This window comes from Apodemus sylvaticus, chromosome 10 (genome assembly GCF_947179515.1).
Source record: "Apodemus sylvaticus chromosome 10, mApoSyl1.1, whole genome shotgun sequence".
NCBI lineage: Eukaryota > Metazoa > Chordata > Mammalia > Rodentia > Muridae > Apodemus > Apodemus sylvaticus.
The window spans coordinates 56237620-56255907 of NC_067481.1; the positions used below are offsets into that span (position 1 = coordinate 56237620).

Here is an 18288-nt window from a genome sequence, read left to right on the forward strand (position 1 = left end):
TCCAGATACTGCCCAGTAAAGCAGTGAGCATCAGCCGAAGGCTGCAAGCATGCGCGATTAGCAGCCAGCACCTGCTGCAGCTGGGATGGGTGTGGTGGGCCAGCAAGGAGGTCAGAGCGGGACAGTCACCACCTCTGCTACCTCAGTCCTCTGTGACCATGGATTTGGAGTGTGTGGATTCAACCAAGCACAGATTTTAAAAAAACTAAACAAAACAAAAAACACCCAAACTGCATCTGTACTGAACTTGTACTAATCTTTTGCCTTGTCTTTCCGTGAATACAGTCTAGTAACTGTTCAACATTTGCATTGCATCAGTTAACTCCGAGCTAGAGATGATTTAAAATACATGTGAGGATGTGGGTAGGTCCTTTCCATTACTATACCATACTGTCTAAGAAGCTGAGTATCCTCAGCTTTGGGTCCCTGTCAGGGGTCCTGGACTCCAAATTTGAGTGGTAGTAAGTAAGTAAGTTTGGTTTGGGCCCATGACGGGTTTCTCTTTTGGCCAGTCCCTAGACGTTCTCTACTGCAGAAAGTCTCGGCTGTTCTCTGGGGTCCTCACGCCCTTCTCACAGCTAACTGGTCACCCAGTCTTGCCATTTCACAGCTTCTCTCCGCCACGCATGCTGCTGCTGCTGCTGCCCTTATACAGAATGTCTTAGCCTCCTGTATTGATAATGTGTGTGCTATAATAACCTCCTTGCAGTCCAGGGAGGGATTGCTTGTTCATGCAACAGCCAGTCCTCACAGGTGTCCCTAGTTAGATGATGTCTTTCTGGCAGCAAGTCCATTGTATGGCTCTGCCATCCCTTGGAGCCACCGAGTCACTGCTGGGAATCCTGGGTGATGTCTGTAGCCTAGAAGTGTTCAGAATCATCTCTGCTCGGGTCTCTTTGATTAGAACCCAGTCACATGACCATACCTCACAGCAAGGGGTACTAGGTAATGCAAGTCATATTCATACATGCATGAAGAATGACATAGTGGTTGGTTACCATGTATAGTTTGCACATAAATCATTTGGACCATACTGCTGACTTCCAGTGCATCTGTGGCCACCTGTCACTGTGATACTGAAGTTATTGGCATCAGAAAGCCAGGCCGTTTTTTCTGTGTAGGAAGGGGTTTAGCCCAGTCTTAGCCAGCAGTGTGCTTCCTGCCTGACAGCTGCCTGGAGCTTAGGTACAGGGAAACGGAGCAAGCAGTGCTACCAGGTTCCAAGGCATGACGTCATCCTCCTGGCTCAGCCAGCTGAGCAGTCCAGCCAGCCGGCCCAGGTGATGCTCCAGGGCCACCATCCCCTTCCTTCACTGCTTCCCAGGGAGCCCGGCTCAGCTCATCTGAATCCCCCTTTGACATTGACAGCAGTTCCAGTTTGTGTCCACCGTTGGCTCTCTTGGAGAAGTGTGCAGAGAGCCAACTGGATCCCTGTTGGGACAGCTTTGTTTTCCCCGCTGAACACAAAATCCCCTGTTCACTAGGAGATCTGACAAGGAGACCCTGTGGGGCAGGCCGGGGGGAGCAGATACCAGTGAATACAGCGCCACGAATAGCCTCAGCTTATTAAAGGCGAATACATGGGATAACTCTGCCCGCCGAGTGGGAGATAGAATGGGGGCACAGGGCTGTTACAGTGGATTAGCAGCCGCAGACAGACGGAGGCAGGTGCAGCCTTTTCTGCAATTTCGAAAGGCTTAGGAAATACAGAGCCTGTGCTGTGAATCCGTCTCTTGGCCTCACATGGGCTACAGGCTAAAAGTGTGGGGTTTCTTGTTCAGCCTGGCTTGGGAGTAGTTTTTTATATTTCCCCTTGTTCACTCACCAACTCCCAGAATTCCTTGGGGATTCTGAGGAGGTTGTGCACTTGTCCACTTATTCAATGTCTGCCTGGTCATCCATCCATCATGCCTGTCGTGGGTGCTGGGTTAGAGCTGAGTAGACACAGCACTGTGGCTCCCAGGGACCCTTCGAGTTATGCTGTGTGAGAATGACATGTAAGTACAGTGAATGCTTCCAATTCCATTTTTTAACTGTTAGCCAAACCTCAGATCCACAGATACTGATGTCACCTCCTGGGGCCTGACAGGCATTGCTGAGAGCCTACTGGGCCCTTGCTGCTTAACAAATGAAGCCTCAGGTCCAGGGAGGCTTGCTGCTCTTCCAGATGGGCTGCTGTTTGTTTCCCAGTGGCACAGATGGCAGATAAGAAAGGATGATATGCTGGTCCCTGGGTATCCAGGACCTCAAGGTATTAGAGTCTGCAAATGCTTAAGTCCTTTCCATAAGTATTTACATGGAATCATCTTACATCTTTCCATATAATTTAACTCATCTCTTAATGGCACATGTCTAGAATAACACATCTGCTGTTTATTCAGAGATTATTATTATTATTGTTGTTGTTGTTGTTGTTGTTGTTTTCGAGACAGGGTTTCTCTGTGTAGCCCTGGCTGTCCTGGAACTCACTCTGGAGACCAGGCTGGCCTTGAATGCAGAAATCTGCCTGCCTCTGCCTCCCAAGTGCTGGGATTAAAGGAGTGTGCCACCACTGCCTGGCTTTTATTTAATTTTAAAATTACGGCTGTGGCCAGGCGGTGGTGGCGCACGCCTGTAATCCCAGCACTCTGGGAGGCAGAGGCAGGCAGAGTTCTGAGTTCTGGTCTACAGAATGAGTTCCAGGACAGCCAGGGCTATATAGAGAAACCCTGTCTTGAAAAACCCAAATCTAAAAAACCTATATATATATATATATATATATATATATATATATATATATATGACTGTGTATGTGCCTGTGTGTACGCGTGTCTAGGTGTCCACACATGTGAGTGCAGTACTTACAAAGGCCAGAAGAGAGCACTGGATTCCCTGGAGCTTGAGTTAATAGGCAAGGTGGGTACTGGGAGCTGAGCTTAGTCCTTGAGAGCAGCCACAAGCACTCTCACTCACTGAGCCATCTCTTTAAAGAATGGTTTTCTTTAGAGAATGATAAGAAAATATCGATGTTTAATACACATACCTCTTTTTCTAATATATTTTTATCATGGCTTGTTTAGTTTGTATAGGCAGAGCCTGTGATTGTGGGTGGCTGACCAAATTAGAATCAGTGACATAATTGGAAATTTGGAGTCTTCAAGAAAAAAAAAAAAGCTAACCTCTAAAACAGTTGTTCAAGACCCCTTTGGTGATTGAATGACCCTTTTATAGGAATTGCCTAAGATTATCAGAAAACACAGATATTTACGTTACAATCCACAACAGTAACAAAATTTGTTGTTATGAAGTGGTAACAATAATTTTATGGTTGGGGTTCACCACAGCATGAGGAACTGTACTCCACCCAGGGATCCATCCCATATACAGTTACAAAACCCAGGCACTATTGTGGGTGCCCACAAGTGCTGGCTGACTGGAGCTGGATATAGCTATCACCTGGGAGGCTCTCCTAGTGCATGACAGATACAGAGGGGGGCACTCTCAGCCAGCCATTGAACTGAGCACAGGGTCCCCAATTGGGAAGGTAGAGAAAGGACCCAAGGAGCTGAAGGGGTTTGCAGCACCACAGGAGGAACAACATGAGTCACCCAGGACTCCCAGAGCTCCCAGGGACAAAACCATCAACTAAAGAGAACACATGGAGTTACCCATGACTCCAGACACATCGGCAGCAGAGGATGGTCTTGTTAGACACCAAAGGGAGGAGAGGCCCTTGGTCCTGGAAAGACTTGATGCTGTAGTGTAGAGGAATACCAGGACAGGGAAGCGGGGGTGGGTTGACTGGGGAAGGGGAGATGGCTTATGGGATTTTTGGAGGAGGGGGAACCATTTGAAATGTAAATAAAGAATATATGTTTGTGTGTGTGTGTGTGTGTGTGTGTGTGTGTGAAGAGAGAGAGAGAGAGAGAGAGAGAGAGAGCGAGAGAGCGTTAGAAGGTTGAGAAGCACTGCTCTAAAAGACTGACCATAGGGAGACAGAATTGGAATCTTGGAAAAACCTTAGGAGGCTTCTTTGAATGCAGATCTTTGTCCCTCAGCCTGTCCTCCTGTGACAGGTACCCATCTGCATTTCTCCTAGCAAATACCCTCACCAGCTGGGTAGCTCATCACAAGCAGAGGGAAGCTCTGGCTATACTCCCCAGGGCCCAGGGTTTGCAGAACTGTTGTCGTGGTGAGAGCTTTAGTCTTTGATGCTGATGAGAGGTTTGTGAATGTGTGAGCATATCTCTGGGAGGAAGGAGAGAGGATGTGTGGATCAGCCCTCAGAAACTCCAGAAAGCTCAACTACCAAGCGGGGAGGCACCTAAGACCAGACAGCTCTGAGGTGAGGGAGCCCTGTGAATGTGTCCCAGGGGTCTGGGTAGCTGCTTCCCGGCTCCCAATAGAAGCAGGTGTTTGTGGGAACCAGCATCCGCCATCCATATCCCCCCTCCCGGTGTAAGCAAAAGTTGCTTGGTGTTCTGTCCACCAGAATTGTTCCAGATTATCTCTAAGAGGCCTGTCCAGGAACTTTCCAGCAGCTGTTCAGGTGTGCTCATGAGCATCACAAATTTGGGGCCAACCTGGGCAGAACCTGTTTTAAAATGAAATATCAAAGGGTTTGGTTGGAGTTTGGTGGTCAAGCACTTTCCTAGTGCGTTATGAGATCTTGGGTTTGATGACGGGGTGGGGGAGGGGTAAGGGGAGAAGGAATGGAATATGAATGAATATTGCTTTGTGGTTTGTTTGTTTTTAATGAGGGTCTTGAGCATCTGTGGATCTTGGTACCTGAAGATGTTCTTGGAGCCTTTGAATCTCCCTTAGATACTGGGGTAACTTTGTGTAGACCCCAGGATACCATGCTCCTAATGTGGCAGTAAAATTGTTTTTAGTCTTTGTAAGAATAACTAATTAATGTTTCATTCATAATTAAACTGTGACGACCTGAGGGGCTTCCCTTGTGGGTCGCAGCTCTGCCCCTTGAAAGCTTTTACCATTCATGACTCCTCCCCAGAGAACTGAGGAAACCATCTGAGTGGCTCCCAGTGAGTGCTGGCTTCCAGTCACACTTTCCAAGGAATCTGAGGTTGTTTCCCACTTGGAAACAGCCGGCCCAGCTAGCCACCAAGTGAAGAGGAGGGAGGGATTTGTTCCATTCTCACAGAAACATCTGAGGAACAGGAGGCTGGGGGAGCCTAGACAGACACTCTGGGGGTTCTAACTGCAGAGCTGGGTGCATAGAGGTTCACACTGTCAGTGTGCCAGAAGCAGGGGGAATAGGCTCTTCCTAAGGAAGCCTGCAGAGCTCACCTGCTGGTTCAGTGCACGGGATGGTGTAGGCTGTTCCAGAAGGTGGACTTAAATCCATCGGAGGCTAACAGAAGCGAGGCTCAGCCAAGGAAAAATCCTAGCCTACCCTTGGACCAGTCATAAACTTCAGCTCCCACCAGAGGCAACAGGAAAGTGAGGACAGGCCTACTGCTGGCATCAGGAGAGCCCTTTAACTTTGCCAGAGTGTTCTGTGTCCCCTGTCTGTTCCAGCAGTCAGCAGAAAGTTACAGAGTGGGTCAGGGATGGCAAGAATATGTCTCCTTACCCCTAAAACATCAAGGAGTACCTTGTCGAGTTTCAGGTCCCAGATGGTGCTTTGGGTGCCGGGTGAGGTCCATGCTGTGGTTGGCCAGGCAGAGGGGTGGCAGGGGCGTGGTCTGGATGACGATCACCTGTGCTTCCTCTGTCACCCCTCATTTTATTTCCTGGAGATACGTTGTTTATCACAAGCCTTTCAACCGGGGAAACCGAGTATCCTGTCCTTCCTCGTTTCTTTCCGTTCTTTTTTTTTTTTTCCTGTCTGAGTTCTCTTTCAGCCCTGGGGCCAGAGTCATTTGTCATTTTGATAGAGGATTTTAGAAATAGTTTGGGGAAAAGGAATTTCCTCCCTGAGTCCAACATCACTTCAAATACAGCAGACCATGAATGTGGCTTGATTTCCCAAAGGCATGGCTGGAGGTCGGAAGGGCAGGGGCCTCATGCACAGAGGAGGCAGTATTTAGGGAAGGGTTTGACAGAACGAACGAATAATACGACAGCAACCACATAAGAATCCTTAAGAATGGTCAGCCTTGCTGGGCAGTGGTGGCACATGCCTTTAATCCCAGCACTTGGGAGGCAGAGGCAGGCAGATTTCTGAGTTCAAGGCCAGCCTGGTCTACAGAGTGAGTTCCAGGACAACCAGAGCTATACAGAGAAACCCTGTCTTAGAAAAAAACCAAATCAAACCAAACCAAACAAACAAAAAGAATGGGCAGCCTCTGTACTGGACAGGGATACTTAGAGGTCTGTGCTTAAGTGGTCCTCAGGGTGTCCGTGTCTTTGGATAGAGAGATCTGCCCTAGTTCCATGGGGTGACTGATGAGGAGCTTTTTTGGCCTCTGTCTCCTCATGGGTGACCGTCAGGGCAGTCAGTACTGGTTCTTCTACTTCTTGGTGGTACAGGTCACATGGAGAGCAAGTTGCAGGGTTTTGCCATCCTGGTTTTGCTACCACACCCAGGTGTTCCTACTATCTGGATTGGGTACCATTGCCCTCCTAGGCTGAGGCAGTATCTGCAGGTGGGGTGAGGCACAGTCCTAAGGTCTGGGGAGGTCTTCATGCCTTCTCCTTGGCATAATCAGCATTGGCTGGGGACCTGCAGGAGGATGGCCGAAGGTCAAGAGAAAACTCTGGATGTCTGGGAGCTGGTTTAGCCAGCCAAGGTGTCCTTTCTCCAGTCAGGAGGGCGTTTTTGCAACCCCAGAGGCTCTGGGCAAGAGGCTCTAATCTAATTACATGCTTTATTTGAGCCAATTTGTTTTCCAATCCATCTTGTTCAGCAAGAAGAAAGAGCATGCTGGGGACTCATTTGCACCCTCTTGTTCCAAGGGAAAAAAAGAGGGGCTGCTCCCTCCTGTGGTCAGTCCAGCCCCTGACCTCTTCTAGCCTAGAACCCCACCCCCCAGTCAGACCGCAGAACCTACAGGGAGAGGCCTGGGGCCGCCCTAACACTGCCATCAGCCACAGAGGAAGGGCCTGGCTGTTCCTACCACTTCCTTAAACCCAGCTTACCTTTGTCTTTCCCTCTGGGACTTCCAGTGTGCTAGCAAAGACTGAGGCAGGATGGGCCTTGAGCCTAAGTAGCCTGGGCTGGGGCTACTCATCCCGAGGGCTTCCCCGGCACAGACCTCCCATCTCTGGAGTGAGAGTTGCCTGCCGAGTCCAAGGGCTGGTATTTAAAATCTGCAAATATATTTTCTTAAGAAGGTGGTGGATTTTGGATCCGTGTTATTAAAGTCCAAATAAAACACCAAAGCCCATCCAAGCTCCCAGGATAGGGAAGATTTATCGGCTCCCACCCTCCTCCTCAGGCAAGGCTCCATGTGTGCCAAGCCTCACTTTTTATGTACTGCAGTGTTTTCCAAATTGCCTTTTTCCACCCTTTGGAATCTTGTTTCCAGCCTTTACTTTTCTACGCTGACCCAGACTGGCTGCTTCCTGTGGGTTCTGATACTGAGCCGAGTGACTTCCGCCCTTGGAGTAAGGCAAGCAGGGCCTAGGGTCTTAGCCTACCACACGCAGTGGCAGCTCGGGTCTGTTCGGCTGAGAGCTGTTGAGTAGCCTGGTCGTGGGCACGCAGCACAGGGCCTCTGACTTCAGACAGGAGCAGAGACAGCAAACAGATAAACCGAGAGTCCTTTTGTTGCAGTGTGGGCTATGCCCTGAGGAAGCCAGTCCTCTTAAAACAGGGGACAGGCAGAGGTCAGCCATAACTCAGAGAATCAAGGACATATTCGAGTGAGACATATCTTCGGGTTTAAACAGAAATTGGATGTGACAGAAATACAGTAAAGTTAGGCTTCTTTGTGGTAGGGTAAGAATCCTGAGAGCTGGTGCTGATTACGTGTCAGGCCTCATCTTACCAGGATTGTAAAAGATGACAGCCGTAGCTCCAGCGACCTAAGTCGGGAATCTGGAGCTGCAAGGCAGTGTTGTGTTCAAGAACACGCAGTTGTGTGGGGTCCCAGTGCCAGCGTCTCTGTGTTTGGTAGTGTCCCCACCATCTAGGCTGTCGGCTCCTTCACACTCTCCCCAACATTCTGTTCCCTGCAGGGTTCCCAGCAGTTCAGACTGAAGTGACCAGTTGCCTTCTGAAGTCCCACTGAAGCCACCTGCTCCCCTCCCCCACCCCAACATGCCATACCCTAAAGACACTACAGTGCCCTGTACAGAGGCTAGACGGAGTCTTTCTAGATGATAGCCTGTGTCTCTACAAGTGTCCAGGCCTCTGACTTCTCTGTATCCCCTCTCACCTCCATCCCAGTGCCAGTGTGAAGGTGTTATGATCAGAGTACTCACAAGGTTGGATGAAGAACTAGCCAGGCACCTATCTACTGTCCTGAAGGAAGAATAGGCTTTGGCAACAGGTGACTCTATTGGAATACAGTGCAGAGCAAAGATCACTCTCAAGGGTTGCCTGGCTAGCCTACCACCCACTCCTAAGAGGGGTGACGAGCCAGACCTGACTCCTTGTGACTAAAGATCTGATGACAGGCCAGGTTTTGTGGCTTTGTACCAGTCTTGAAAGCAAGCCTTTTTTTTTTTAAGTCTCACATGCCTTCAGCGGCCTCACAGGAGAGCCCTGTGCGCTCTTCTGCCTCATTCTCTGCAGGACCGTGGGCTATGCCAGGCTGGATCCTGCCTCAAGGCCCTGTGCACGTCAACTTCTCCACTCCTCTCCTCCCGCAGATGACCCTGCCTCCTTACACTGTTCAGGCCTCTGTAAGATGTCTGTTGTCTACAGCAGGCTCTTTCCAGCGTCCTCACTCTCAACAGCATGGTCTTGTCATGGCCACAGTGGGTACTTGGTTGGCTAATGACGCTCTCCGTCTCTCCATCTCTTGGTATCATCTGTGCAGTTGGGAGAGGCGCCGGCTTGACATAAGAAGGCGCTGGCTGGTACCGAGGGTCACAGGCACAGGATCTTCATCCTGCAGGGCAGTGACCCCTGTCCTCAGGACATTTTTAGTGTTTTGGTTTTTCTGGTGTGGAGACTAAACCCAGGGCCTCATGCATGCTGCTACTGAGTTACATACCCAGTCCTTTCATGTTTAAAATATTGTGATAGAGTCTCAGTAAGTTGCCTAAGTTGGCTTTGAACTTGTTTAGTAGTCCAGGCGGGCCTTGAACTTGTGGTCCCCCTGCCGCCCACATAACTGGGATTATCGGTTTGTGCTACTGGTGTCAGGGTTTTAGTTTGTTTTTTGATTTTGGGTTTTTGTTGTTGTTGTTCTATTTTTCTTTCTGTTTTGAGACAAGGTCTCCCTGTGTAGCTATGCCTGAATTGGAGCTCACTGTGTAGGCCAGGCTGGTCTTAGACTCAGAGAGATCTGCCTGTGTCTGCCTCCACAGTGCTAGGATTATTGGTATGCAGTACTACATCTGGCTTTTTTTTTTTAATGTGAGAATTGCATCCTGTAAAAGTTTAAATGTAGATTAGGCAGTGAAGTAACAATATAAACACCAGCTATGGTCCCACCACCCAACATTTCGGTGCTTGGATAGTTGTCCCCAGTCTCCTCGCTCTGAGGTCTTAGCACCTGCTGGGGTCTGCTCTGGGCACACACTCTCCTAGACTGGTGGTCCTCAATGCTGCCTCACCAGGATGCCCTTCATGTCTCTGTGGGTCCCCACTCGACTCCTGTCCGTCTCTGCCGATGTGTCCTGCTCACCGACCTCACTTCCTGGGTGTCATTCTTTCATGACACTCCCAATGGAGCTATCACATGACTAGCCTGCACCCGCCTCCAACCCCATAGAGCCAGCTGCTGTCATTTTCTCATGATCCACCTAGAACTCTCCAGAGTCAGCCATGTAGGAAGGTGCTTCGGGGAACTTTTCAAGTGAATGGTAAAATCATATAAGCCAGGTTGCCCAGTCAGAGGAGAGTGGTCTCGGAATTAGGGCATTCAGTGCAAGAGGTGCTTTAGTTTCTTGGCAGAGTGTGTGTGTGTGCCTACCTTTGCTGGTTTTCTGGGTAGAAGTGCTCTCTTCCCATTGGCCAAGGTGTGCTTCTTTGACATTGAAACCTTTGTATCTTTTCATGGGCTCTTCTGGTTTACTTTCTTGTGAGTCACCTGGTCATCTCCTTCAAGATTTGACAGTCTGCTGTCTTTTCTTATTGCCACAACAGTTCCTTCTGTGTTAAGGACTTGATCATTAGCTTTCTTTGTTTACACATTTTGGGACTTTCTCCTTTTAATTTGTGTGTGTGTGTGTGTGTGTGTGTGGAGTCTGGTCTGGGAATATACTCTCCTAGACTGGTGGTTCTCAGTGCTACCTCACCAGGATGCCCTTCATGTCTCTGTGAAGGTCAGAGAAGAACACACCAAAGTAGCGCTTTCCTTCTCCCACGTGGATACCAGGGATTGCTCTCAGGTCATCAGACTTGGCAGCAGGCACTGTTTCTCTAATAAGCATCTTGGCAGCCCTACATTTGGGGGCTTTCTTCAATTTGATTGTCACAGAGGTCACAAAGTGCATCACATTCAGGCCCTATGTCAGTCTGTTGCTAGAAGTGGCTTCATTTCAAGAGTCCCATGACCCAAAGTGGGCATTTTATTGTTGAGGCTAGGGGTGATGGGTCAGCGGGTAAGACCAGCGCACATTAGAGAGAGAATTGCATGGAGGTCAAGGAGCTGCGTGAAGCTCGGATCTTTTGGAGAAGTGGCTTGATGCTTGGACCAGTGCTTGTTGGTGAGAGGACTGTCCTTGCCTGACAGGAGAGGAGTGGGTTTTGGCTACTTTATTGGGTTCTTATATCTAACCCCTTACTTCATCCTTATCCTTCCAGTCCCCCAACACTAGATAGGAGAAAAAGGTTAGAGGGAAAAGGGGGTGTTGTTATCGCTAGCTTACTTCCTGCTGATCAGGGAAATCGAGTTCCTTGGGGCAAGTACCATCTTTGTCATTAGAATATCTCCAACTAGCAATCCAGCAATAGCAAAAGCAACAGCATGGGAAGCAGCAGCTGCCACAGGCCCTACATTTGTAAGTTCTCAAGAGTCTCTAGAATTCCAAATGTAAACTACCTGCAGCTGGCAAAAATCACACCCCTGCTAGAGCATGAGACAAATCATAGAGGCTGTGGACAATCTGAAGCAGCCTCATATCTTATACCTGGGACTAAAGCAAAAACATGTTCCCATAATTGTATGTGAAACAAGAAGCCAAAATTCTCACTCACATCAGGCAAGAATTGCACTTGTGGGAGTTCTTTCCCCAATGCCTCCAGGATAGCTGTTGTGAACTCCCCTGACTGACCCTGAGTATCCTGGATGCTGAACACATTCAAGTTGGTCCATGCAGCCTACAGCTGTGGGTCAGACAAACTGGTTCCACTTGTCTTCTATCACTTAAGACAGACAGACGGCAGCTGAGTATCTACTCCCTTCCCTTGAGCCATTTCCTCCAGTTCAGCGGGAGCTAAGAACGTTTCCCAGCACCCAGCCGTTGGAGCCAAACCTCATCCAAGTCCTTAGGGTTTTCTGTCCAGTGTGATGGACCACACTGAATGGATGCTCCTCACTTAGCTACCTAACACACAGCTTCCCAAAGGGAGTAGCCCAGGAACAGGGGCAGAGGTGTGGCTGAAGAGTGTGCCAGGGCTATAAGAGTGAGACCTTTGCCAGCTCTCCGCCTTGCTCTGAGGGGAAGTGCCAGCTGCGGTACCCCAGGCTCTCGCCATGGGCCACCAGGCTCTGCTTGCCATATGCTTGGAGATGAGCCGGGAGCAGCGAGCAGGCTGGCCCAGCAGGGTTTTGGCACCTAGGTACAGGAGGCAGAACAGGGGGGCCGCTACCCAAGGTGCGGAGAGGCCTGAAGGGGCTCAGCCTGCAGGGCACCTCTTGGCTCTTAGCTGTGGGTTGGTCAGGAGAGCAGGTGGGAGGGATGAAAAGGAGGGAGGCTGCTCCCAAGAGAGGCTAGGATGCCAGCCAGACGGGATGAGCCGGCCCAGGCCAGGCAGATGGCCCCTTCTGGGTCCCAGCAGCCCTCTCCCGGACGGAGAATGTCCAAGTGGAGACCAGGTGGCACCTGGGGCCAAGCCTGGCAGCCCTTGTCTTTGATGGGGGAGGAGAGCCCAGTAGAAGGAGCACCTTGTAGCAGATGCCCCTACAGAGCTGCCAGTGTTAACCTGACCACTCAGTCAGAGACCTACAGGGTCACCAGGAGTGTAATGGCGACCTCTGGGGAGAGCGGATAGGTTTCTAGAAGTCAGGTGATGATCACTGGTCTGCAGGATCTTGTGTCTAGTCTGGGGCCTGGCAGGTTTTGTTTTAAGGCTGACCCGTATGAAACTGGTGTTTTATTGTTGGTGGTGGTATTGTTACTTGTTTGCTTGTTTGTTTCATATTGTGAAATGGTTTAATCTCAATGCTTTTATGGAGTCTGTCATTTAATAATATTCCTTTTTTTTTTCTATTTCTACATAAGCTAAGGAGCATCATGAGACGGCCGTGCCCATCACAGGCTCTCATGTCCCTGTCTCTGAACTCGGCTCATTCTAGACATCTCAAGTCTGTCTATTCAGTTCGGTCATTTCAGTTCTCCAACAAGTATGCGTCTCGGCCAGATTCCAGCGTTCTCACCCGGAGTCAACATACAATAGCCTTCTAATTCACAACATTGCTTTAGGTCGGCTTTCCTCGTTCTTCTGCGTCTGTCTGTTTTCTTTCTTTCATTCATAATTAGACATGACAATGTTTTGTCTGGTCTCTTTTTTTTAAAGTTTGTTTGGAGGCATTTCAAAGAGTCGGACTTCGTGTTTGTGTAATTATACCCCCCTTTCTGCTTCTGCTGTTATTAATTCCCCCCAACACCCAGTTTGGTTTTACTCATTTTTCTAAGTTTCTAGGGCTGAGTCTGGCTTACTTATTTTGATCCTTTCTTCCGTCACAACAAGCATTATTAATTATAGCGTGGTCAGGAAGGGTGGCATGTACAAGTTCAGCTTCTTGGAATTAACTTAATATTTTTCTACTTATACATCTCTTTCTTTTTCCCTTTAACATAGTTCAGTGAAATACTGTACACATAAAATACTTAAAACGCTTTTACATTTGTTTATTTATGGCGTGCATCTGTGTGGGTACAGTGTGTATGTGGAGATCAGAGGACAACTTGTGGGACAAGTTGTCTTTCCTTCCACTGGGTAGGTTCTGGGGATTGAACTCAGGTTGTTAGGCTTGGCTGCAATCTTCTTCATCCTCTGAGCCATCTCGCTGGCCCCACCAGCTAATTTTACTTAGTTCCTTTAGTGTGTGTATTTTAAACATTTTTAAAAATTCTGCCCTTTCTGATATTAAGATTTCTACCTCTTGATTCATTTTCGTTTGTCTGTATTTGTTGACAGACAGTACCTCTGTCCCTATTTAAATTGTCTTTTAAAATTCCACTTATATCCCTGTGTATAAGTTAGCTCTTTTGTCAATTTTACAACCTACCTGACAAAACAACTTAAAAGGAGGAAGGTTGTATTTTGGCTTGGGGGCAGTGCATCAGAGTGTAGCAAGACAACCTGACCAGGGAGTGTGGGTCAGGGAGGGAGCACAGCAGAGGCAGTGAGCACTCTCTTTTACCTTTCCTCCTCTTGTCTCTGAGCCCCTGGCTGCTGGACAGGTCTCCTCCTGTCTGCCATTCCTCTGGAACTGCCCTCTGGATGCATTTTTAGAGGTGTGACTCTGTGTATCTGTGCATGTGCCACTTGAGTGGCAGAAGAGGGTTTCAGAGCTCCTGCAGCAGGAGTTACAGGTGGTTGTGAGCCATCAATGTAGGCCCCGAGAAGGTAGGTACACATGACCCCTGTATCTAACCAGCACGCCCCAATGATTCTACATGCAGTTAAATTGAAGAATAACCATCTCCACATTTTTAGACAGTAATTGAGTATTGTGAAATCAGTATTGGAACAAGAGCTTTTACCATTTTATTGCCAAATAGTTGTGGGGTCTTTTTGTGATTTTTTTCTTTAAATTTTTATAAAGATCATAGAGATCCATCTTGCCCACCTCTCTTTTATAATCTTACTGTATCAAAAAATGCCTGTTTATATTTTCTGTTTTCTCTGGCTTATCTTTTGGCATCATTTTAATTATAATTTATATCCTGTTCTCTGATGTTTTGTGGTATTTAAAAAGATGGATTTTATTTGGCAGAGTCAAGCATCAAATAACATCCTTGATGTTTTTATTTAAGCAGTTTGATTCCCTGCCTTATTCTACTACATTTTGTTAAATATGATCTACTTTTTCAACTAAATTCTTATAATCAGATATTCTTTTTGTTTGTTTGTTTGCTTTTTGTTTTTTTGAGACAGGGTTTCTCTGTGTAGCCCTGGCTATCCTAGAACTCACTCTGTAGACCTGGCTAGCCTCGAACTCAGAAATCCGTCTACCTCTGCTTCCCATGTACTGGGATTAAAGGCGTGTGCCACCACTGCCCAGCTAGATATTCTTAATGTTCCTCTGTAAGCATTTTAACACTGTTTTGATATTGCCTTAGTTTTAGAACCAAATTTCAAACTTTTATGTTTGATGACATTGGGGCACATTGTGTTATAGCATAACTGTCTTCTTTCAAAGCCCCTTTTAATATCTTTTTTTTTAATTTAGATTTTTTAATTGTTTTTTTCCTACATATATCTGTGTGCCTGGTGCTCGCTAGGCCAGAAGAAGACATCGGATCCCTGGAACTGGAGTTACATATGGTGGCTCGCCACCTCTGAGGCATCACTCCAGCCTCTTCAAACCCCTTTTTAAAAAATTCATTTAATAGGTGGGTGGAAAACAAATACTGAATTATTTTCTATACACTTGACAGTTCTCTTTTTGTTTGTATGTATATATGTATGTATGTATGTATGTGTCCAGCATGTGTGAGAAGACTGTTTAGCTAGGTATAAAATCATTGTGTTGGAAATTTTCTCCCTGAAGAAATGATAGATATCACTCAGTGATCATCTGCCCATTTTTATTGTTATTTTTTCAGTCTGTAGTATATTTTTCTTATAATATGAAATATATAAGCATTTCATATGTATGAGAGACATATCTAGGCATGGAGCTATTTCCTTTGATTCCGAAAAGAGTGTATTGAACTCTTTCCTTCTGCATATATGGTTCTGTCTTGGGCTTAAGGGTCCTACCTACCCTTGATTCCATTTCTGTTTGGCCACTGCTGAAACACAATCGTGTGTCAACTCTCCACTCTCTTGTATATCTTGATTTTTCACGTCTGAATCCTTTCCCTCTTCATATTGAGAGTTTCTACAGCACATTCTCCATGCTGAATCACTTTCTACAGTATCATCCTCCCTTGCTGCTTCAGAAATGACTTTTAACTCTGTTCTGTGACTTACTTTAGTTTTTATTTCCCCAACTCTTGTGTACCCCGTGGCCTTTGAGTTCAGCCTTGCCACTTCCCTAATTTCATGGAAGCCATGACTTTTTATAAATACTTGAGCCTGTTATACCCATTGCAAGTGGTTGCCATGGGAGAGTTGAGATGTGAGGGTTTATGGCTCCCTGTGTTTATGGCTTGGCCCTTTGCAGACCCCTGTGTGGCCCTGATGACTGGATCCCCATGTCAGATAGGTAAAGCTTTACTCCCTTGCTACCTAGTCTTTCCTTGGACTTCTGCTCTGTGGAGTTGGCACCTTCTCCATTACCACTGCCTGACTTTCTGATTCTCTGCATCTGTGATTTAGATAAAAATACAAGTTCAGAGAGTTACTACAAATGGCTTACAGCCCTGCCTTCCTTAAACTTCCCCTCCCTGCCCATGCTTTCTGACTGTTTTCTGCTCATTGTCTTGCTGTCATCTCCTCCTCCTCCCCCTCTTCCTCCTCTTCTTCCCCCCACCCCACTCCTTTTTTGTGACCTTTCTGTTCGTCAGACAAAGAACTGTTTCTGGAGGTAAACGCCGGATAGGCCTTGCTTCATGCACCACCATCTGCCTTTAATTAATTGAGATTGCTCCCAGATTCCGGCATTGGGTCATCTATCAGCTTCGTTCTTGGCGTTCGTGTGAATTTTCATTTTTTCACTCTCTTTATAGCTGTTTTGGAACAAAACAAGGAGAGGCCCCGTAAATGGCTGCCAAGTAGATACCATGTTGTAGGAGTCAGAGCTGGGCTTTCAGCTGAGTTTTGTCCATGTGATGCAGTCTCTGGAGCTGTGTGTGGTAGTAGGGAAGGAAGCAGGTACAGGCACAATTTCCTTACCTAGGGACCACTTGTCCAGTGACCTCAGTGATCTGGACCCAGCACAGAGGCCACAGACAGTCAAAGAGCTCTTGCTGCATCTCTGTGAAGATTATTCACTTTCTCCAGAGGAAGCCGTTGTAGCTCTAATAGGCTTGGTGTGTTTTCCTAGCTCATTATTGGACTGGAATCTGAAGGAGGAAGGGATATTTTGCAAAGGAGACTGACTTTCTTTTCTTCTGAGTTTGACTTACCCACTTGTCTGGACTCTCCTCTGCTGAGCCAGGGGCTGGGTACAGAAACTATCTGCTCTTACGTTCCGGAACCACCAGGAGCATTCTGAATTCAGACACCCAGTGAAGGAACTTAGAGCATGTTGTGGACAGATCAGATCTCAGACCTTAGTGGTATTTGAAACTCAGGGGAATTCTACCACAGGGCTGGCATTGGGGACCAGAGGTTAGGCTCACAGGTGGCCTCAGTGAGACCTTCTGAACCATAGATTTTCTTTCATACAACATACTGGGTACAGGTGGAAAGGAAGTCCTCAAAGGCTTCCTGCAAGCTGGTTGTGATACAACGGTGTGTGCAGCCTTTGAGATATATAGAGACGACTGAGCCCTGGCAACCAGGTTCTGAGAGACTGTGATGTCAGGCCATGGTGGCCACTGCCCACTTTTGGATAATGTCTGTCCAGGGTGTACATTTGGCTCTAGAACTTAGGCTATTCCTAAAGTATGGGCAGTGATGCTGAAGGTTTGGGGTTGGTTTGTTCCTTGGATTTGAATGTTTTCCTTCTAACCCTAAAGGATAAGGCTCCGTTGGGTAGTTCCAAACTCAGCTTTTCCAGTATTATAAGTTGGGCACCATGTCTCCTTCCTACAAATCTGATACACCCGGTAGTGTGTTCTCCACCTGGGTCATTGAGTGGGTTTGCCTTACCAAGTCTGTGTGAAGGACTTGGGGTACTTCCTGATTGGAAATGAAAGCACTCACTTGGGCCAATAACTTCACATACACACACACACACACACACACACACACACACTAAAGCTCCAAGTAGACTCTAAGCAGATTCCAAGTCTTCCGGCTCTGCTTGCATTTTAGTTACCTTAAGCAGAGAGCGCAGTGTAGGAGACCTGCCAGCCAGCTCAGAAACACCAGAACATATGCGCAGCCAGGTGGGTTCAGCCTCGGAGTGGTTGCTGCCAGTGAGATGGCACAGCCATGTGGCACAGATGTTCCCCAGTATATCTCCTCCCACCTAGGAAGAACAGCTGTGATGGGTGATGCATCGTGGACTTCTATGTGAGGGATGCGTCCTTTCCTGTCTTCACTCTGGGCTTCGCCACACACAGTAAAGCCTACACTCTGGATAGCCTGACCTTTGCTCTCCAAAGGCTCCCCACTCCTAAAACCAACCACCAGCCGGGCTGGCAGAACGGTTGATGCTGCGGCCTCTGCTGTTCCTGGGCAGGGCTATCCTGAAGTGGATCCAGAGGGACACACCACGGGGCAATGATTTTCTTTCATTTCTTGAAACTGGTTCCTGAAACTGGCCCCCACGAGGCTGGCTCCAAATTATGGAGTTTGCCCCGCAGCTCCTGATAGCAGGCTAGGGCTGTGCTGTGGGAGGCATCCATCAAACCATCTCATGCTCGAGAGAAGAGCTGCGTGCTGGGGGGCTAGGAGCAAGTTCTAGAGAGATGGCCACTGAATATCCCCTGCAGATCTTAGCCACAGGCTGGTGACAGCCACAGTGTGCCTGCCTTTCCTGCCTTGTATTCATGGACACCATTCCTTCCTCCCATGTTGACCACGGTTGGTAGATAGCTTACCAAATTTTGCGCCTCACTTTTCTTAACCTGCCCAATGGGAATAACACTGTCACCTGCAAGACCAAGACTTGCTGGAGATGCAGCGTGTACAGCCATGCAGGCAGGGCGGGTGGCTGGTGGCTTCTCATCGGGCAATCATGGGCACCTCAGGAAGAGATGTCATCATCTTGTTTCCAGTAG

General features: G+C 47.9%; 1 protein-coding gene across 2 annotated transcripts in view; it reads left to right on the forward strand.

Annotated features, from left to right (window-relative positions):
- The window catches only part of Ntn1 (netrin 1), a 177527-nt gene that overhangs the window by 141728 nt on the left and 17511 nt on the right, over positions 1–18288 (forward strand). The window lies entirely within an intron of this gene.